This window comes from Leopardus geoffroyi, chromosome C1 (genome assembly GCF_018350155.1).
Source record: "Leopardus geoffroyi isolate Oge1 chromosome C1, O.geoffroyi_Oge1_pat1.0, whole genome shotgun sequence".
NCBI classification, from domain to species: Eukaryota; Metazoa; Chordata; class Mammalia; order Carnivora; family Felidae; genus Leopardus; species Leopardus geoffroyi.
Genome location: NC_059328.1, coordinates 140045787 through 140065175, shown reverse-complemented (window position 1 = coordinate 140065175; position 19389 = coordinate 140045787). Strand labels below are relative to the sequence as shown.

General features: G+C 48.2%; 1 protein-coding gene across 1 annotated transcript in view; it reads right to left on the bottom strand.

Annotated features, from left to right (window-relative positions):
• Positions 1-19389, bottom strand: part of KIF5C (kinesin family member 5C) — a 166228-nt gene that overhangs the window by 4252 nt on the left and 142587 nt on the right. The gene's annotated exons all lie outside the window — the stretch shown is intronic.

Below are 19389 nucleotides of genomic sequence, written 5' to 3'. Positions count from 1 at the left end.
CCACAGTGTTTGCAATGTGGTGTATATTTTGCATTTTGACCACATCTCAGTTTGGACTTGGCCACATTTCAAGTCTCAGTGGCTACATGTGGCTAGTGGCTAGTGTATCAGACAGCACAGCTCCTATTTACTGCTTTTGATTTAAGCATTTAGCCCTGACCAGTCTCTTCCAAAAGTCCCGTATCTATTGGCACTGGTGATAGAGGAACAGAATGCATTTTCTCATTCCTAAGGAGTACTCGAACACCTTTGCACTTGCCAGCACTTGGGATTTTGAGGCAACTCAGACATGACCCCTAACCCAGGCTCTCTCAAGAAACAGATTCCCAGGGGCGCCTGGGTGGCACAGTTGGTTAAGCGTCCGACTTCAGCCAGGTCACGATCTCGCGGTCTGTGAGTTCGAGCCCCGCGTCAGGCTCTGGGCTGATGGCTCAGAGCCTGGAGCCTGTTTCCAATTCTGTGTCTCCCTCTCTCTCTGCCCCTCCCCCGTTCATGCTCTGTCTCTCTCTGTCCCAAAAATAAATAAATGTTGAAAAAAAATTTAAAAAAAAAAAAAAAAAAAAAAGAAACAGATTCCCAGTCCCGGCTGAAAGGTAGGTTTCGCCTTCCTGGGCTGAGGAAGTTACTCGGAGGACATCCCCTTTGATTTTGCCCACCAGAGGTCCATCTGGTCATGCTCAGGTCTCCAGGATAAAAGTCTGGGCTAAGTCCTGACTCAGAGGCCAGCCCCAAGTGGCCTCTGTCGCCTTTGGACCAACTCTAATAAAGTCAACTTTCAGGAAGAAAGCAAAGGGTTCAGCTTCTTCCCACCAGCTGGAAGCCGTGGGTCTGCCAGTCATCTTCCTATGGGTTTTGTGCAGAGCTCAAGGTGCTTGTGGGATGGGGAGGGGGTGACAGCAGCGATAAGTAGAGCCTCGTCTTGGAGAAACAGGGAATTGCCTGGCACGGAAATATGACACACATAAGAAAAACCCACGTGTCCATCTGGTTTTAAAAGGAACTCCATAACCTGACACATCGTGCTGTTTTTCCCTCTAGAAGAAGGCTTACATCCAACTTTAGCGCTCAACTGTGCTAAACATCTCAGATTCCTGCTACAGCGCTCTCTCCCTCTCTAGTTTTTTTCTCTTCACTCTCCTGACTCCTGTGTTATAATATTGTAAGTAACCTCACATAGTTTGCATAAATAAGCAGGATGTAAATTATAAATAAATAGTAAAAATTCAGCATGTGTAAAGGGATTATAAAAAAGGTAGGAGCAAAGTGGGTAGGCGGGAGTGAAGAGGAGAAAAAAGACAGAAATTGTGTAAGAAAAAAGAGACAGACACAAAAAATAGAAAGCTCATTTGGTAGCTACCATCTCTCGCTCCAATGGTGTAACTCCACAGGTAGAAAGCTGCTCCATTAAAAATGGCTTCAAGAACCCTACATGATAATATTCATGTCCTGTTTAGACGTTACAGAGAAAGATTTGTCTCTGGGAAGAGCATCTTGAATGTTTAGCCTTTCCGGTAAGATTTTGTGATTATTAGGACAAGAGATGAAGACTCTAGAAGCCTGGTCATAGTTGTCACTTTAATTCAGTTTGAGCTGAAAACCAATAGGCTCTTGGATGCTTTCCGAAGACCACCACCTGGAGGCAGGGAGGTAGGAGCACACGTCTTAAATTGTAGGGTTAGGGTTTAACGTGAGGATTGCTGCCAACCTTGTTGACAGAGCCTAGGATTAAAGACACACGCTTGGTGGGGTGGCCTCTGAAATGCCAGGGGACCACGGCCTTTCATTCAAACCCCCCACCCTTGCCTGGGCAAGACTCAGCACGTTCTGGCCAGCAGTACGTTAGAAACAGGGGGCCACAAAGGAGACCCAACCTGCTTAGTCACCTCAAGGCGGGTGAGAAGCCGGAGACGTGACAGGCTGTGGAAAGGAAAAACACGGGAACGCCCCCAATAAAGAAAGGGTCCTTTACCATGAAGAGGTCATTCTGCATTCTGAATTAAAGATCTTTACAGCCCATCTGCCAAAGCAGTCTTTCCAGCAAGCCCAAGAAAAAAGGATTCCCAAACATCCCCCAACGATCTGAACGCTCATCTCTTCTGATAAATCCAGAGCGGGGGGACATGGATAGAATTTATAAAAGTAAATGGGTTGGCCCCTGGAGAAACCATTTCTGACTTCCGATGGCAGAGAGCAGCCACCCACCGAGGCCGGCAAATCTGGAGAACATTTAACACCCAGTTCTGTGGACCCTCTTGGATGGCTCAGAGTTGTTCCTCACTCAGCTGCAAGCACGGTACTGTGCCAAACTGGAGATGGAAATTCAGAGTGGCAACGTGTGACCAGACTCAGAAGGAAATAAAATCGCCTTTCTTTAGAACGGGTGGGGAGGCTGAAGAAAGAAGCTAATTATACAAGAGTTCTGCAAGAACGTGTTTCGAGATTTTTCCCCCCAACTTTAGCTTTTGCAATTGCTTGCAAGTGGATTTATGCTTAATCCGAACAGTACATAGTTTTATCTTCTCCTTTGCCTTTCTATAGCTCAATCCCCACATTATAAGAATTACCAATGGAACTTCACGTACCACTGCTGAATACAAGTGGGTTTATCTCACAGGAGCAGTAGTGCAATCTGCTGTGGAGGGAGCATCGCTCTTCCTTCCGGCTCCTCCGCGGTTGCTTCCTTTGAGCTCACAGTGCTGGTTTCTAAGTCCTGTGCCATAGGGCCTGTCTGCAGTCACTTCTGGCCTCTCTCCCCGAGTCTCACTTTGTTGATACTCTCAGGCCTGTCCCCACATCCACCACAACACTGGCCCTAGTTCTTGCCACACAGCATTCCATTCCCTTCCACTCCTTCCACTAGGACCTTCCACTCTTCTTTCACATCACTCATTCAACACCCAGCAAACCCTGGGTGAAGAAGGTGCTATGATCATAACTTCTCCATGCCCAAGAATCCTGTCTGGAGTGACAAGGCTGGGCTTTTTTAATTCAACTAAAATAAACACACTGTACGGACAGAATGCAGGAGCAGAGAGGGGAATCCAGTGCTGTCCCTTAAGCCAAATGTTAAACAGATTTGCAAAACTGCAAAGCAATGCCATTCTGCTGTTTTTGTTTTGGAAAATAATTACTTTTCATTAAAAGTGGCATTTTGGTTGACAGTAGTGATATCTAAAATTTTTGTTTCAATTTATATCAATAGTATAAAACATATCAAGAGACATACCCCAGGAATGTAGAAGCTTTTTGATGTCAATACTTTTTAAGACCATAAAGGGTCCTAAGGCCAGGAACTTTGACAACTGCTACACAGCTGATCGGACTTCTTGGTCCAGGATCCACAACTGACAAGATGTGTGATCCTGACAGTTCAGGATCTCTGTAGAAGATAGGATGGCCCTGGACGAGATAACGTCAACACATGCCCGTTCTGTGCCAGGCCCCCGCCCGAGCTCTCTGTGTATATTAATGCATTTAATCCCCATAGCCACCCTGTAGGTCAACATAGTCATGTGGCACATTTCACAGAGGGCAGGGAGGCACAGACGGATGCAGTAACTTACCTAGTACACGGCCAGGCTGGGATTCAACCCCAGGCAGCTGGGCTTCATATCCTGAAGCCACAATCACCCAGCTTCATACCCCGCCTGAAGCAGAGTCCCCCACTGCAGGTACATTCTTGTGACTCAATCACTTAATTACTAGGGTTTTCCAACAGCAGTAGCAAGTTGAACAGCCCAGTGGCTCAGAGGTAGACCACATGTGTGGCTGACTTAAGGATCCCACATGACCTGCTGTAAAGGAGGCTCCCTGACTGATGTTGTTGGAGAAGTAAATAAAGTATGCCAAAATGGCCAACAGGACTAACACAGACTCTGGTCTCTAGCTTAGAGACCCCTCCTCCGGGTTCTTCTTCTTTTGTTTGCTGTGCACGCAAAAACCCCCACAGAAATGGAGGCTGTCGGCTATAAATTACCCTCCCCACTTGCATTCCAGGCTCAGACCTGTGGAGAAACAGTCTCCTCTGAGCCCACCAGTGTTAAATAAATCTCCAATCCACCAAGATCTCCCAGTGCTGCTTGGGTTTTCCGCCAGCGTTCCAGTCTGGTTCCGTAACATACTTGGTTCCCTGACCGGGAAACCCAACCGTGCTGGTTCATTGTTGCCACCTGTTTGGGAAAACAGCGAGGCGGTGATGGAGTGAGGGATCGCAAGGGAGAAGGTGCGCCCTGCCTGAATTTCGGCAGTCTCCTTCTCGGTTGCCTCGGGCTGGCCCCACTCCGTTGTTCCCACCGGACTCAGACCTGGTAGATGAGGACCTGGACCCGACATTGGAACCGGTAAGGCCGGGGCCCCAAAGAAGTCAGGCCCACCCAAAAGGGTGGAAGGGGGACCTGATCAATCCTTGGAAGTCTTAACAGGTCTCACAGGTAGAGAATTTTTGCAGGAAGGAATGTAATAGACTCTGGTGTGTGTGTGTGTGTGTGTGTGTGTGTGTGTGTGTGAATGTGTGGCTCAGCCAGGCTTGCCAGTCGAGTTCGAGTTTGTGGCTCCACGGACAGGCACCCTTAAGGTCCCCAAGAGTCTACGGAGTCTAAATGTGCTCTCCTGTGCGTGGTGAGCGTATAAGGTCCAGGGCGGTATTGGCTCAGATTCCGATTGCAAGTCACAAAGCTGAGTCCGCTACAGCCAAACCTCACCTAAAGTTTCCCTCAGGAATGCGACCAGAGAGAAGTATCTGATTGGTCCTCTCATCCGAGGGGATACCCTCCCTTTGTCTTTGCGACACCGAATACGAGAAAGAAATTAATAATGGGAACAAAACAGAGTAAGCCTACGATTTTAGAGGTCATGCTCAAAAATTTTAAAAAGGGATTTTCAGGCGATTATGGGGTGAAAATGACACCCAGGAAGTTAAGGACCTTTTGTGAACTAGAATGGCCCATATTCAATGTAGGATGGCCCCCCTGAAGGGACACTGGATGCTCAAATAATGCAGCAGGTTTGGCTAATAGTCACTGGGAACCCAGGCCACCCTGATCAATTTCCATACATCGACTCCTGGCTTGAAATTGCCCGAAATCCCCCGCCTTGGGTGTGATTCATCGTTAGCAAACAGAGCCAGGCAAAGGTTTTAGCCACTTTACCTGGAGGCTCACCCAGGGAGCCAAAGAAGCGACCCACCGCTCCTCTAATATTTAAAGGAGAGGAAGGAGACACGGAGGAAAATATTGTCTTTCCACCTCCTTATGACGCGCCAAGCTCCCCGCCCCCCCGAGCCTGAAACTCCTCCCCCATCTGTCTCTCCACCAGGGCCACAGTCACCACGCCACTGCCACCGAAGTCACTGCCACCGCAGTCACCGTCACAACCACCACAGTCACCACAGCAGTAGCACCACCCATCTCCCCGTCCCTCTCGGACCCGGAGAACCCTCCCCCACAAGGGCCAGCAGCCAGACTGTACCCCAGACCCAGACCTAACGCTCTCCAAATGCCTGTAAGGGAGACATGAGAGACTGAAAGACAGAATGAGGATGGAATAGTCCAGCCCAGCCGTTCCATGATGTATTAATCAACCTTTCTCCACAACCGACCTCCTCAACTGGAAACACAACACTCCATCGTACTCTGAAAAGCCACAAGCAATGGTCAACTTGATGGAGTCCCTCTTCCAGACCCACTGACCGACTTGGGAAGACTGTCAACAGTTACTCTGTACTCTGCTTAATACAGAAGAAAGAAGAAGGATAAGAGAAACACGACAGTACCTAGATGATCATGCACCTCCAGGGATTAATGACCCTGCTGTCTGGGCTCAAGCTGCCACACCTGAAGAATGCCCAACAAGGGATTTCACCACAGAAGAAGGACAGGCCCACATCTGATGATACCAGGAAGCCCTCCTCTGGGGAGCCTTAGCTGGAGCCAGAAAGCCCATGAACAAGACTAAAATATCATCAGTCATGCAGCACCCTGGGGAGTCTCCCGAAGACTACTATGAAAGATTATGTGAAGCATACCGTGTATATACCGTTTGACCCCGAGGCACCAGAAAGTCAACAGATGGTAAATACCTCTTTTGTGGCACAGGCTGCCCAAGACATCAGAAGAAAACTCCAGAAGTTGGAGGGCTTTGTTGGGATGAATATCACTCAGCTGATAGAGGTCGCCAATAAAGTTTTCATGAACTGAGAAGTTGCAGCCAAAAGAGAAGCAGAGAGAAGACTAAAAAAGAAGGCCACCCTTCTCACAGCACTAAAAGAAACAGACGCTGCAAAGATGGGAAGACCCCAACCACCCAAAGGGGAGAAGGCCAGAGCCCCCTTAGCAAGGGACCAATGTGCATACTGCAAAGAGAAGGGACACTGAAGACTGAATGTCCAAATTGGAAGGGGCCCTCAAAACCCAGCCATGTCGGGAAGAACCTCGAGGCGAGAACCTTGTTGGTCTGGCTGGGGTAGAATCGGACTGAGGGGGACCGGGCTTTTTCTCTCTTGGCCCCCATGAGCCCACGATCGAAATGAAGGTAGGGGCCGAACAATAACTTTCATGGTTGACACTGGGGCTGAATACTGCGTTGTTACTTCCCCAGTGGCGCCCTTAAGCCAAAAGACGGCAACCATACTTGGGGCTACTGGGACACGGGCGATGCAGCAGCCCTTTTGTCGAGCTCAACAATGTGAACTTGGGGGTCACAAGGTCCGGCATGAATTCCTCTACTTACCCGACTGCCCAATTCCTCTCCTGGGCCGGGATCTGCTCTCCAAACTTGGGGCCCAGATAACTTTTGAACCCACTGGACACACTAGCCTCCAATTAAACCCAAGGCAGAAGAAAACCCTGGTCTTGGCGATTACCCTGCCAAGGGAAGAAGCATGGAGACTCTTCTGCACGCAGGCCTTACCCTGTAGCCCCTCAGAATTCAGGCTTACATTCCCCTCTGTATGGGCTAAAGATAACCCACCTGGACTAGCTTGGAGTCGGGCCCCCATCATTGTTGACCTGATTCCTGGAGCCCAACCTCAGAGACAAAGGCAATACCCCCTTCCACTCGAGGCTAGAATGGGTATACAAGAGCACCTGACCAAGCTCAGAGAAGCAGGTATCCTAACTGATTGCCAATCGGCTTGGAATACCCCATTCTTGCCAGCCAAGAAGCCAGGAGGAGGATACCGACCAGTACAGGATTTGAGGGCCATTAACAATGTGACTGTTTCCTTACACCCAGTGGTTCTGAACCCATATACTCTCCTCAGCCAAATTCTGGGGTCAGCCAGATGGTTTATATGCCTCGACCTAAAGGATGCTTTCTTCTGCCTCCGCCTGGCTCCTCAAAGTCAACCATTGTTTGCCTTTGAATGGACTGAGCCCGTTACAGGGCACCAGATGCAGCTGACCATACGACTTCCCCAAGGTTTCAAGAACTCGCCCACTCTTTTTGGGGAAAAAGTAGCTGCAGACCTCGCCGACTTTCCGAGGGAAACCACAGGGTGTGTCCTCCTCCAATATGTAAACGCCCTCCTCCTTGCCAGCGACACCCAAGAAGACTGTAAGAAAGGTACCAAGGCCTTCCCCTCCTGCAGCTCCTGTCCTATTCGGGGTATGGGACCTCTTGGAAGAAGGCACAGATTAGTCAGCAGCAGGTCCGATACTTAGGCTTCTTCCTCACAAAAGGAAAAAGAGAACTAGGACCGGAAAGGAAGAAAGTTATCACCACACTGCCACAGCCCCAAACAAAACGAGGCTTGCATGAATTTTTAGGGGCCACAGGGTTCTGTCGCATTTGGATTCCTGGATTCTCAGCCATAGCGAGGCCCCTCTATGACTGTTGAGAGGGCCAGACCGGGAGCCCCTCGCAGGGACTGAGGAGGCAAGGGCCGCTTTCACAGAAATAAAGTTGGCTCTGGGATGAGCCCCAGCCCTGGATTTGCCTGACACAGAAAGGCCCTTTAACCTCTTGGTACAGAAAAGGACAAAATAGCCTTTGGAGTGCTCACTCAGAGTATGGGGCCTTGGCAATGGCCAGTGGCCTACCTGTCAAAAACACTTGATCCTGTGGCTGCAGAATGGCCACTGGGCCTCAGAGCGCTGGCAGCCACAGTCCTGCTCATCAAGGAGGCAGACAAACTCACGCTGGGACAAACACCTAATGTTAAGGTCCCACATGTGGTCATGTGAGCACCCAAGGATATCATTTCTTTTCCAATGCTCGGCTGACACAATACCAAGGCGTTCTCTATGAAAACCCAAGGGTCACTCTCGAAACAGTAAGAACACTAAACCCGGCCACCTTCCTTCCCACGGAGGAGGGAGGACCCAACCATGACTCTTCCGAAGCAGTGGATGAAGTCTATGCCAGCCTCCCAGACCTCCAAGACCAGGTATAACAAGCCCGGAGATCACCCTGTTTAGCGATGGGAGCATCTATTTACAAGAGGGCAGCCAAAGAGCAGGCTATGCGGTAACCACAACCACCGAAGTTCTGGAAGCCAAGGCCTTGCCGGAAGGATGGTCAGCACAATGGGCTGAACTGTATGCCTTAACCCGAGCCCTCATCCTTAGCAAAGGTAAACAAGTTAACATCTACTCTGATTCCTGGTATGCCTTCGCTACTGTGCATGTACACGGGGCCATCTATAAAGAAAGAGGCCTCCTTACTGCTGCAGGGAAAACTATCAAAACCAAGGAAGAAATACTAGAGCTTCTTGAGGCTGTATGGCTGCCAGACAAGGTGGCTATCCTACACTGTAAGGGACATCAGAAAGGAGATGACCCCGTAACTCAAGGAAATCGCCTGGCCGACAAAACAGCCAGAGTGGCCACCTGTGGTGACCCAGGCAAAGCTCCTACCTATATTATGACTCTTGCGCCCCAGAGGGAGTCCTCCCCACCCCTGTACACAAACAAAGAAAGAAGTTGGGCCTCGACAGAAGGGGGCACACTAAGCAAAGAGGGATGGTGGGTCATGCCAAATAGGCACATCTTTGTCCCGTTGTCTATGGGAAAACACTAGTGAAGGAGTATCACCAACTCACGCACCTAGGGAAAACTGCACTAGAGGCCCTCCTCAAAAAGAACTACTGTATCAGCCAGCTGCCAGCATTATGCCGAGCTGTCGGTGAACAATGTGTAATGTGTGCCAAAAACAATGCTTGGTCTGCCCCACGGCCCCCGCCTGGCAGGCAAAGGATGGGAGCCACCCCTTTTGAAGACTTGGAGGTGGAATTTACCAACATACAACCAAATAAAGGGTTGAGGTACCTTCTTGTAATAATCTGCACACATTCGGGATGGGTCGAAACATTCTCCACCAGAATGGAATGAAGTCGCGAGGTGGCCAAAGCCCTTCTACGGGAGATTGTGCCTCAGTTTGGTCCACCCTTAACCATACACAGTGATAACGGACCTGCACTTGTGGCAGACATTATACAAACCCTGACAAAGTCCCTCGACATTACCTGGAAACTGCACACTGCTTACCGACCCCAGAGCTCAGGGAACGTAGAGGGGATGAATCGCACCCTCAAGGAAACCCTGGCTAAGTTCCACCAAGAGACTAATCTCCCGTGTCCAGATTTACTACTGCTGGCCCTCCTGTGTGCCCGATGCATGCCTGGAGCACTAGGATTCTCCCCTTTTGAGTTATTATATAGGCGCCCCCCCCCCCCGCCCCCCACCATGTTCAGGAAAACTCCCAGGAGACCTACACCAGATTGGAGAAAAAGGAATAAGAGAACAGCTCCAGACCTTGGGGGCAGTCCTAAACAAGTTACAAAGATACACCACAGAGAGGACCCCAATTTCCTTAGGGACCCCCGTTCACCCCTTTCAGCCAGGAGACTCTGTGTGGGTCAAAGATTGGAAGAGGGAACCTCTTAGACCATGGTGGACTGGGCCGCATACTGTTATTCTAACAACTCCTACAGCCCTTAAAGTTTCAGGTATCACCCCCATGGGTCCATCACTCCAGAGTTAAGAAGGCCAACTCAGAAGCACCCATAATCTGGCAAAGTGATCCAGATCTAGTCAACCTGCTTAAACTGACCCTCAAAAGGGAAACTGGCCCCTGAGACCTCCAGCCCTGCTCTAGCCACACCCTGGAAGCTGGCTGACCTGCGCACGGCAGAAGCCTGAGGAATCAACGCGTGAACCTAGCCTAGGGGTTTGGATGCAACTCTGCCAGCCCTTGCCCCTTACTCGTGCCATAGCCCTGATTTTACTTCTTACTGTTGGGCTGACAGAGACTGCACCAACAAGCTAGACATGGGACAAAAGATGCATGCTGGGTCTCACATACCTCCTCTGGACAGGAGGATTATTAAGTATTGCCTATATATTATGATAACCTCTCTCACCCTCACAATGGCTGCTTACCCACTTTGCCCCCAGGATTGTTATATGACAATAAGGGGGTCAAGGGCATTCAGCGCCTTCACTTCCCTCCACAAAGATTGCTACAAGGGAAAAACACCCACTCTGTCAGTCCCTCGGTGCCCCAAGGGCTAAGAATTGGACCATAGAGATAACCTAAAATGTCAGGACCCCATGTCACAACAAGGGCCTCCAGAGAGGGAGGCGAGCTTGCTACACTTACCTTCCTCAATGGGGGATCTTGGATGGGGAGGGGTGCAAGACAGGCCCTTCAAAAAGCTATAAAGGATACCCAGGATAGGGTAATACAAGCCATAAAGGCAACCGCCCCCGGCAGCCTACCAAGGTTGAACCTTTCAGCCTTCAATCAGATGCTTAGCAATTCCCCACTCCAGCCTTGGGCCAACACTACACTACAAGTCCTCCATAAAATAGATAATCACACCCAAACCTGCTGGATGTGCTTGCCCCTCAGCAGTAGGGCTTACTTAGCCATTCCTATCCCTTTGTCCTGGGAAGCTCCTGAAAATCTCAAAACCAACACCTCTGTCTTAATCGGACCCCTGGCCACTGGGGTCCCTCTCACTAATGCTGACAATCTAATCTGTACATCCCTGAAGGTATGAATGCTACCACTCTATGCAGAAGAAATATAACCTTAAAGAGGAATGCAACCCTGTGTTCAACCCCTGGGGTGTTCTATCTGTGTTCTAATTCAGCCTACCGATGCTTAGAGGCCAACTGGACTCAGATATGTTATTCTGTCTTCCAAACCCCAGAGATATCTGTTTACACTGAAGATCAGCTCCTAACAAACTTTAGCCCCAAGTCCCGGACTAAACAGGCAATCCTGCTACCTTGTATGATAGGAGCAGGAATTGCGACAGGAATAGGAACCGGAATAGGGGGCATAGGCTCATCTGTAGGACTATACCGTAGACTATCTCAAGAGCTAAATGAAGACATGGAACGGGTGGCAGATTCTCTGGTAACCTTACAAAACCAAATAAACTCTCTGGCGGCAGTGACCCTCCAACATAGTTGAGCCCTCAACCTCCTCACTTTAGAAAAAGGAGGGTCTTGCATCTTTCTGGGGCGGAGGAATGTTGCTATTTCGTAAACCAGTCAAGAATAGTTACAACTAAGATTAAGGAACTCAAGGAAAGAATTCAATGTAGACAACAGGAAAGTATCAATCAATGGAAAGGATGGGATCTCACAGATTGGGCATCCTGGCTTCCTGCCCTGGCGGGGCCCCTCCTCTCCATAATTTTACTTGTATCCATCGGCCCTTGTATACTGAATGCTGTGGTACGTTTTACTGAAAACACTGTTGCTTGCCAAACTACTGCACATATCTTAGCCCTCCGAGAGTATCAACCTGTAAAACTGAAAGGTGATGCCTACTAAAAGTTTTTTTTTTTTAAGGCATCAGAGGGGGGGAATGTTGGAGAAGTAAATAAAGTACACCAAAGATGGCCAATGGGGCTGAAACAGACTCTGGTTTCTAGCTTAGAGACCCCTCCTCTGGGTTCTTCTTCCTTTGTTCGCTATGCACTCGAAAACCCCCACAGATATGAAAGCTGACAACTGTAAATTACCCTCCCCACTTGCATTCGGCGCTCACACCTTTGGAGAATCAGTCTCCTCTGAGCCCATCGGTGTAAAATAAATCTCCAATCCACCAAGATCTCCGAGTGCCGCTTGGTTTTACCTCCAGTGTTCCAGCCTGGTTCCGTAACGATTTCACCACTTCAGGGGGTTAAATCTGGTAAAGCAAATTCTCACCTACCCTCTATGTACAGAGTGAACTCATTTCTGCTATGAGCACGAGCCAACTTATACATTTTAAGTGCATTTTTTATTTGTGATTAAATGGATATAAAAACCAGGAGAATGGTCAAAGTAGACCCCGTCACTGATGCCAGATGGGATGGATCCAGTTATTCAGGACAGAGAGAAGAGTAACAAGCAGGAAAGACAGTGATTTAGAAAAGCAGAGGATAGGGGCGCCTGGGTGGCGCAGTCGGTTAAGCGTCCGACTTCAGCCAGGTCACGATCTCGCGGTCCGTGAGTTCGAGCCCCGCATCGGGCTCTGGGCTGATGGCTCAGAGTCTGGAGCCTGTTTCCGATTCTGTGTCTCCCTCTCTCTCTGCCCCTCCCCCGTTCATGCTCTGTCTCTCTCTGTCCCAAAAATAAATAAACGTTGAAAAAAAAAAAAATCATTACAATTAAAAAAAAAAAAAAAAAGAAAAGAAAAGCAGAGGATAAGTGAAGTGCCAGCTTGGGAAGCTCAGCCTGAACCTCAGGATAAATTAAGGACCAAACAATAGGGCCTTTTTGTTCTGCAAGTCAAACGCTCAGAAAGAAAACTATTCTGCCTGAGGTGGAGTGAGGAAAACAATGAAGGGAGAGAGCAGGGGGTGGGGGGTTGAGAGAAGGTGGAATTTCTTAGATCAAAGATAGAGGCCCAAGTGGACCCAAAGTTCAGGGCTTTAGCTGAGGGTAGTAAATGTGGGGAAATGGCCGGGGACATTCAGAGGCAAATAAATCTGAGGTTTAAGTGCTAAGCTAAAAAATACTGGACTTCCTGTCTCTAATGTACACGTGGAATTTCCCCTTTTGGGTGTAGCTTACTGTGACAAGACTTCTTAGACTAGAACATTATTGATGCATTCCAGGTGTCCGGGCCAAGCCTGAAGGTCCCTAAAAGTGTCAGGCATGCAGGCAACATAGGGTCCAGGATGTCAGGCCCTCAGTCACAGATGACCATTATGGCAACAAAAGGGGACAGTTGTGAAAGCCTGTAGATCCGTGTTAGGTGTCCGCTTCCAGCCCACAAACATTTAAGAGTTAAAGATACTGTCTTTTACTAACAATGAACAAATATATTCACCATGAACCTCCTGAAGTAGTAAAACCTGAAGAAGACAGAGCCATCCCATAGTGACTGTCACTGACCCAGGGAATGTCACACAAATCAGAGATACAGAGGCCGTAACAGAACACCTGGTCTGCTTTGATGGTTCCACCTGCCAGGTGGCCCTGCTAGAAATCACGGTCCTGCTTTTCCAGCGCTGTTTTCTTTATGCCTCAAAACACGAAATCACAGTCCGAAAACACAGACCTGCTTCTTCTTCTTTTCTTTTTTTTAATGTTTATTTTTGAGAGAGAGAGAAACAGAAAGGGGTAGAAAGAGAGGGAGACACAGAATCGGAAGCGGGCTCCAGGCTGTCAGCACAGAGCCCAACGTGGGACTCGAACTCGCAAACTGTGACACCGTGACCTGAGCCGAAGTCAGATGCTTAACCAACTGAGCCACTCAGGCGCCTGCAACTGCTTCTTCTGAGAACCCTAGTGAGTCCCTATTGCTGTACCATTGTGATTTTGCCAAATATTTTATCAAAGCTTATCAAAACTTTATTAAATAGGCTACAGTTTCTAGACTTAATATATATGGTTTTTAATAAAAGTACAGTCCTCAAAATATCAGAGTCTTCATCTACATCAGCAAAGTGAGGTGCATCCTGGGCCTGTGGTTCATTTCACAATTATTTTCTTTCTTTCTTTTTTTTTTAATGATTTTCAATTTCACCTTTATTTATTTTTGTTTGTTTGTTTGTTTTGAGAGAGAATGCGTGTGAGCCAGGGACAGGGGCAGAAAGGGGAGAGAGAGAGAAAAAAATTTTTTTAAGTTTATTTATTTATTTTGAGAGAGACAGAAAGTGAGCAGGATGGGCAAAGAGAGAGGGAGAGAGAGAATCCCAAGCAGGCTGAGCTGTCAGTGCTCAGAGCTGATGTGGGGCCTTGATCAACAACTGTGAGATCACAAGCTGATCCAAGATCAAGAGTCGGACACTTAACCAACCGAGCCACCCGGCTACCCCAGAGAGAGAATCTTAAGCCCAACTCAGGCTCACTCCCCGGACCCTGGGATCACGACCTAGGCTGAAATCAAGAGTTGGATGCTCAACTGACTGAGCCACCCAGGTGCCCCTCACAATGTTTTCAATTTTACATTTTCCTTGCCACAAAAATCTGAAGCATTAATATGTGCATATTCTAAATTTTCTAGCTGACTACCTTGCAACCAAACATTCCTGCGTACCTTCAGCCCCACATGCATTTTCTGCTACAACCAGACGGGGGATACTCCTTATCACTTAAATAGCCTCTGGCTAAAGCTGGACCCGCAGGACAATAATGAGTTCCAGCCACTAGAAGGTGAATTGGCTGGAAGGTATGCAGTGATTCTGCAGTGGTTTTCTTTCTTTTTTTTTTCTTTTCTTTTCTTTTCTTTTCTTTTCTTTTCTTTTCTTTTCTTTTCTTTTCTTTCTTTCTTTCTTTCTTTCTTTCTTTCTTTCTTTCTTTCTTTCAGACTTTATTTATTTATTTACTTATTGTAAGTTTATTTATTTATTTTGAGAGAGAGTGCAAGCTTCAGCCAGGTACGGGCAGAGAGAAAGAACCCAAGCAGGCTCCATGCCTTCAGCGCAGAGCCTGAGACGGGGCTTAAACTCCAGAACCGTGAGATCATGACCTGAGCGGAAATCCAGAGTCTGGTGCTTAACCAACTGAGCCACCCAAGTGTCCCAAGACTTTATTTTTAAGTAATCTCTATACCCAACGTGGGGCTTGAACTTACAACCCCAAGATCAAGAGTCACATGCTCTACCAACTGAGCCAGCAGGCACCCCTCTACAGTGGTGTTAGCACAGAAAGGGGGTAAAAGAAGTGAGTCATGTCATGACACACGGAAGTAACTTGGACAAGCCAAACTCCTCTGGAAGCAATGCATACCAGAGTCGCATTGCACCCAGCTCTTTATTTTCAGCAAAAGACCGTCTTTCATTGCATTATGTTAAGGCTGGTGATTTGGATTTTTGATTTGTGCTTCATTGCAATCTAACTCCTAAATCTGTTTTGACTTGATAGCTGCATAAGACTAAGTACAAGAGTCTATACTGTTTTAAATTTGCTAATACTTAACTACAATAAAACAACTTAAACTCTGGCAAATATGTGAGAACTTTATCCCCTTAAAAGTACTCTATTTGCTATTCAAATCTGAGAAATAGTGGTCTTAATACAGGAAAGGGAAAGGAAGACCATTTTGCCTGGAAGCCTTTTAGAGAAGGGCCAAGGTATCAGCAGTGCCCCACTGGCACCATCTGGTGGACACATTGGAACAAGCGCCCAATGGCTTGGCAAAGCACTGCCAGGAAAGGAAGCCCAATCCAGGACGCTCAGAACTAAGGAGCCGGACAAGTATTTAAAAGGTGTCCACATTAAGTGTGGGCCATGCATAAACACTCAGGACTGCCTCAGAAGTCTATTTCACACCTTATCTCTTCTCCCGCCCACAACCCCATTTCCCTGCCTCCCTCAGCTGATAACCTGGCTTCCTGCGAGAGAAAGCAGGCAGAGATGAGACCCATTCCACATCCCTGCCACCCCACTACCACCTACCAGCAACTGTCCTTTCTACTCTGCCTTCTCATCACCTCCACCTATGCTCCGGATGGCAGCACCTCTCAGGTAGCCAGTAATCTGTACCTGTAATTCTGGGGTCTCCTATGTTATCACTTCTCCCGCAGTGGCCTCTAGGGGAGCCCTGCTCTGGCTCTCAGCCACCCCATCCTTTCCCAGGGGTCCAGCACAGGGTGGCCTTTGCCAGTCACAAACCAGGCCCCACCACTCCCAGACCCAAAGGCCCCAGTGGCCTTGCACACTCTGACTGCACCCTGAGCTGCCAGCCTGGCTTCTAAGGCCTCATTTATCTGTCCACTACCTTCTTCCCCAACAAACCCTGATTATGAAGGTCTCCGCATTCTCTGCGCTCCAGCCCCATCAGGCTTCCCAAAGTTCCCCAATACGCCAGCCATTCCCACCTTCCAGCCAGTGGCTGTGCCACTCTTCCCCAGTCACTGTGTGGCTGGTAATTGTCCTCAGTCAGTGCTCTGCTCAAATGTCACCCCCTCTTCTACATAAGTGTCCCCATTTCATTAACCTGCTCTTATTTCCTTCAGAACCTTACCACTATTTGAAGTTGTCTCGTTTATTCACTATCTCCCTGCAAAAAAAGAGTAACACTGCACAAGACGTTGTAAAACCAAGTACGGAACAGGTTCTCCATGCCTGATCCCATTTTGCAGATGATGAAATTGAGGCTGAAAGATATCAAGTAACTTACCAACATCACGTGGAAATAAAGCCAAGGCCAGGGCTTGAACCCATGCATGTCCAGCCATCCCCGGATTCCATGTCCTGTTTTGTGGTTTGAAAATGATGTCCCCTCCCCTAGGCTGCCCCCCTGGATTTGAACTAGCTAAGATAAAAGCCAGCATTATCCCGAGTTCTGATTTCTACATGTTGGCATCTTTAGTTGCTCTGAAACTTTGGGCATAACCCAAAATACTCATTGTGACTATATTCCTTGAAACCTGAAATGAAGCAGAAGGAAACCCCAGAGATACCCGGATGCTGCCCATGTATGAAAGGCTGTGGTGGCTTTAGCAAGAGGGCTGGGAGGAGTCAGCACCTGAGATCATTTCTACGTAGGACAGACACACTTCGGGATGAGCGTCCCAAAGATCAGGAAAGATCATCTCAAAATGTTTTGATCCCAACTAAGCAATGAATTCCACATTTGCAATTAGGTTTTTAAAAAATGATTTTGCATTTTCTTACTTCCAAGTATAATTCCCCACTCCATTGGCTACTATCCTTTTTTTTTAACCTCTCCTGACAAATGCCCAGTCATTTTCTTAAAAATAGTCAGTGTTCTTATTCATAACCTTTAGATGAATACATGAGAATATCTTTAAAACACCTTACATCTGGTCAGAGCACCAAATAGGATGCTGACTCATGGGCCCTCCCCACTTAGCGGTCAGAACTTGGGGCCCGGGTGGGGCGCCTGGGTGGCTCAGTCGGTTTAGCGTCCAACTTCAGCTCAGGTCATGATTTTGCGGTTCATGGGTTCGAGCCCCACGTCGGGCTCTGTTCTGACAGCTTGCGCAGAGCCTGGAGTCTGCTTCAGATTCTGTGTCTCCCCTTCTCTCTCTGCCCCTCCCCTGCTTGCTCCTGTCTCTGTCTCTCAAAAATAAATAACTATATTATTTTTTTTTAACTTTTTAACATTTATTATTGAGAGACAGAGAGAGAGACAGAGCGTGAGCAGGGGAGGGCAGAGAGAGAAGGAGACAGAATCCGAAGCAGGCTCCAGGCTCTGAGCCATCAGCACAGAGCCTGACGCGGGGCTCGAACTCACGAACCGCGAGATCGTGACCTGAGCCCAAGTCGGACCCTTAACCGACTGAGCCACCCAGGGGCCCCAATAAATAACTATATTAAAAAAAAAAAAAAAAGAACCTGGGGCCAGAGAGAGACTAAAAACTATTTTGTAACAACTACATGACTTGGAGACGACAGACCAACACTCATCAACCACCTGCTGTGCCCAGTATGCACTGCTTGCTACTCCACACTACAGCTGACATTTTTATCAAGCACGTGCTATATGCCAAGCAGCTTAAGAAGCGTGACCTCATTTTGTCCTCGTTTCAAGACCAATGATCCAGGGAAAGGATTCTTCCCATTTCATAGACGAAGAAACCAAATCAACTGAGGGTTACTGAGCGGAAGTAACGTAAAGAAAATAGGAGACCTGGGTGGCTCGGTCATTGTTAAACGTCCAACTCTGAATTTTGGCTCAGGTCGTGATCTCATGGTTCCTGAGTCTGAGCCCCACACTGGGCTCTGCATTGACAGTGTGGAACCTGCTTGGGATTCTCTCTTTACTCTGTCTCTGCCCCTCCATCCCCACCCCCCAAAAAATGCATAAACCTTAAAAAAAAAAAAAAAAGGAGAAAGTAGAAGACCTAACGCTTGACCCAAGTCTCTTGTCCAAAGCCAGGCCCCTCTACCACACCAACATCCTGATAACCTGGAAGGGGGCCTACCTGTTTTGTGATGTGGAGAAAGTACCTAGCTACAGGAGTTGTAGGTACAGACAGAGTTGGTTAAGAAGGTTCCAGCTGCAGATGAAATAATCAAATTCGCCTACAACATTTTGAGTTACACAATGCGATGAATCACCAGGAAGGGCGAGGACAGTGCTATCAGTTCAAAGGTCCTCAAAGTGTTACCGGGCCTACCGCTTCTCAATCGCAAGCATAAGAGAGAACATCTGCTTGTACGTACCTTCCCCAAAACATGGGTCTGATGAACCTTTACGGGACTGCACAAGGCAAGTGGCTGTCCATTGCACTGGATTTGGACTCCAGAATCTCTGAGCCAGTATATTTATTAAGAGCTGGCTGGGACCCAAGCACATATCCCTCTCTGTGCTTACATTTTTAAAAAGTTTTTTAGTGTTTATTTATTTTTGAGAGAGAGACAGAGCGTGAGCAGGGGAGGAGCAGAGAGAGAGGAAGACACAGAATCCAAAGCAGGCTCCAGGCTCCGAGCTGTCAGCACAGAGCCCAATGCGGGGCTTGAACTCACGAACCGCGAGATCATGACCTGAGCTGAAGCGGGACACTGAACCAACTGAGCCACCCAGGCACCCCAACTATGTGCTTACATGCCATGGGGTAATGTAATGTAATGTAGATATTACATGCAGCACAGCACTGCCGCATAGTAGGTGCTCAATAAATGCAGGTTCTGGTTGCTCACCCAACATCCACTGCCCTGTCCTCAGGTACAGAACACTACTCTTACGTGGGGCAGTGAGTGACGTGCCACCTCAAAAATTACCCTTTTCCAGGCCTCTTGCCACTGCACATGGCCGTGTGCCTCAGTTCCACCCAGAGGGATGCAGGCATTAGTACAATGCAGACTTCAGGAAGGCTAGTAAAGGAAGAGGACTCGGCTAGGAGGGCTGCTTCTGCCTCTTCCCAGCTTCCTCTCTGCTTGCTAACCATGGCATGTAGGCCTGAGAGCTGGACCGGGTGACCTTGAGGGAGGAGGGTACTTCTGAGGACAGTGAGTCTAAATTTAAAAGGCGAGC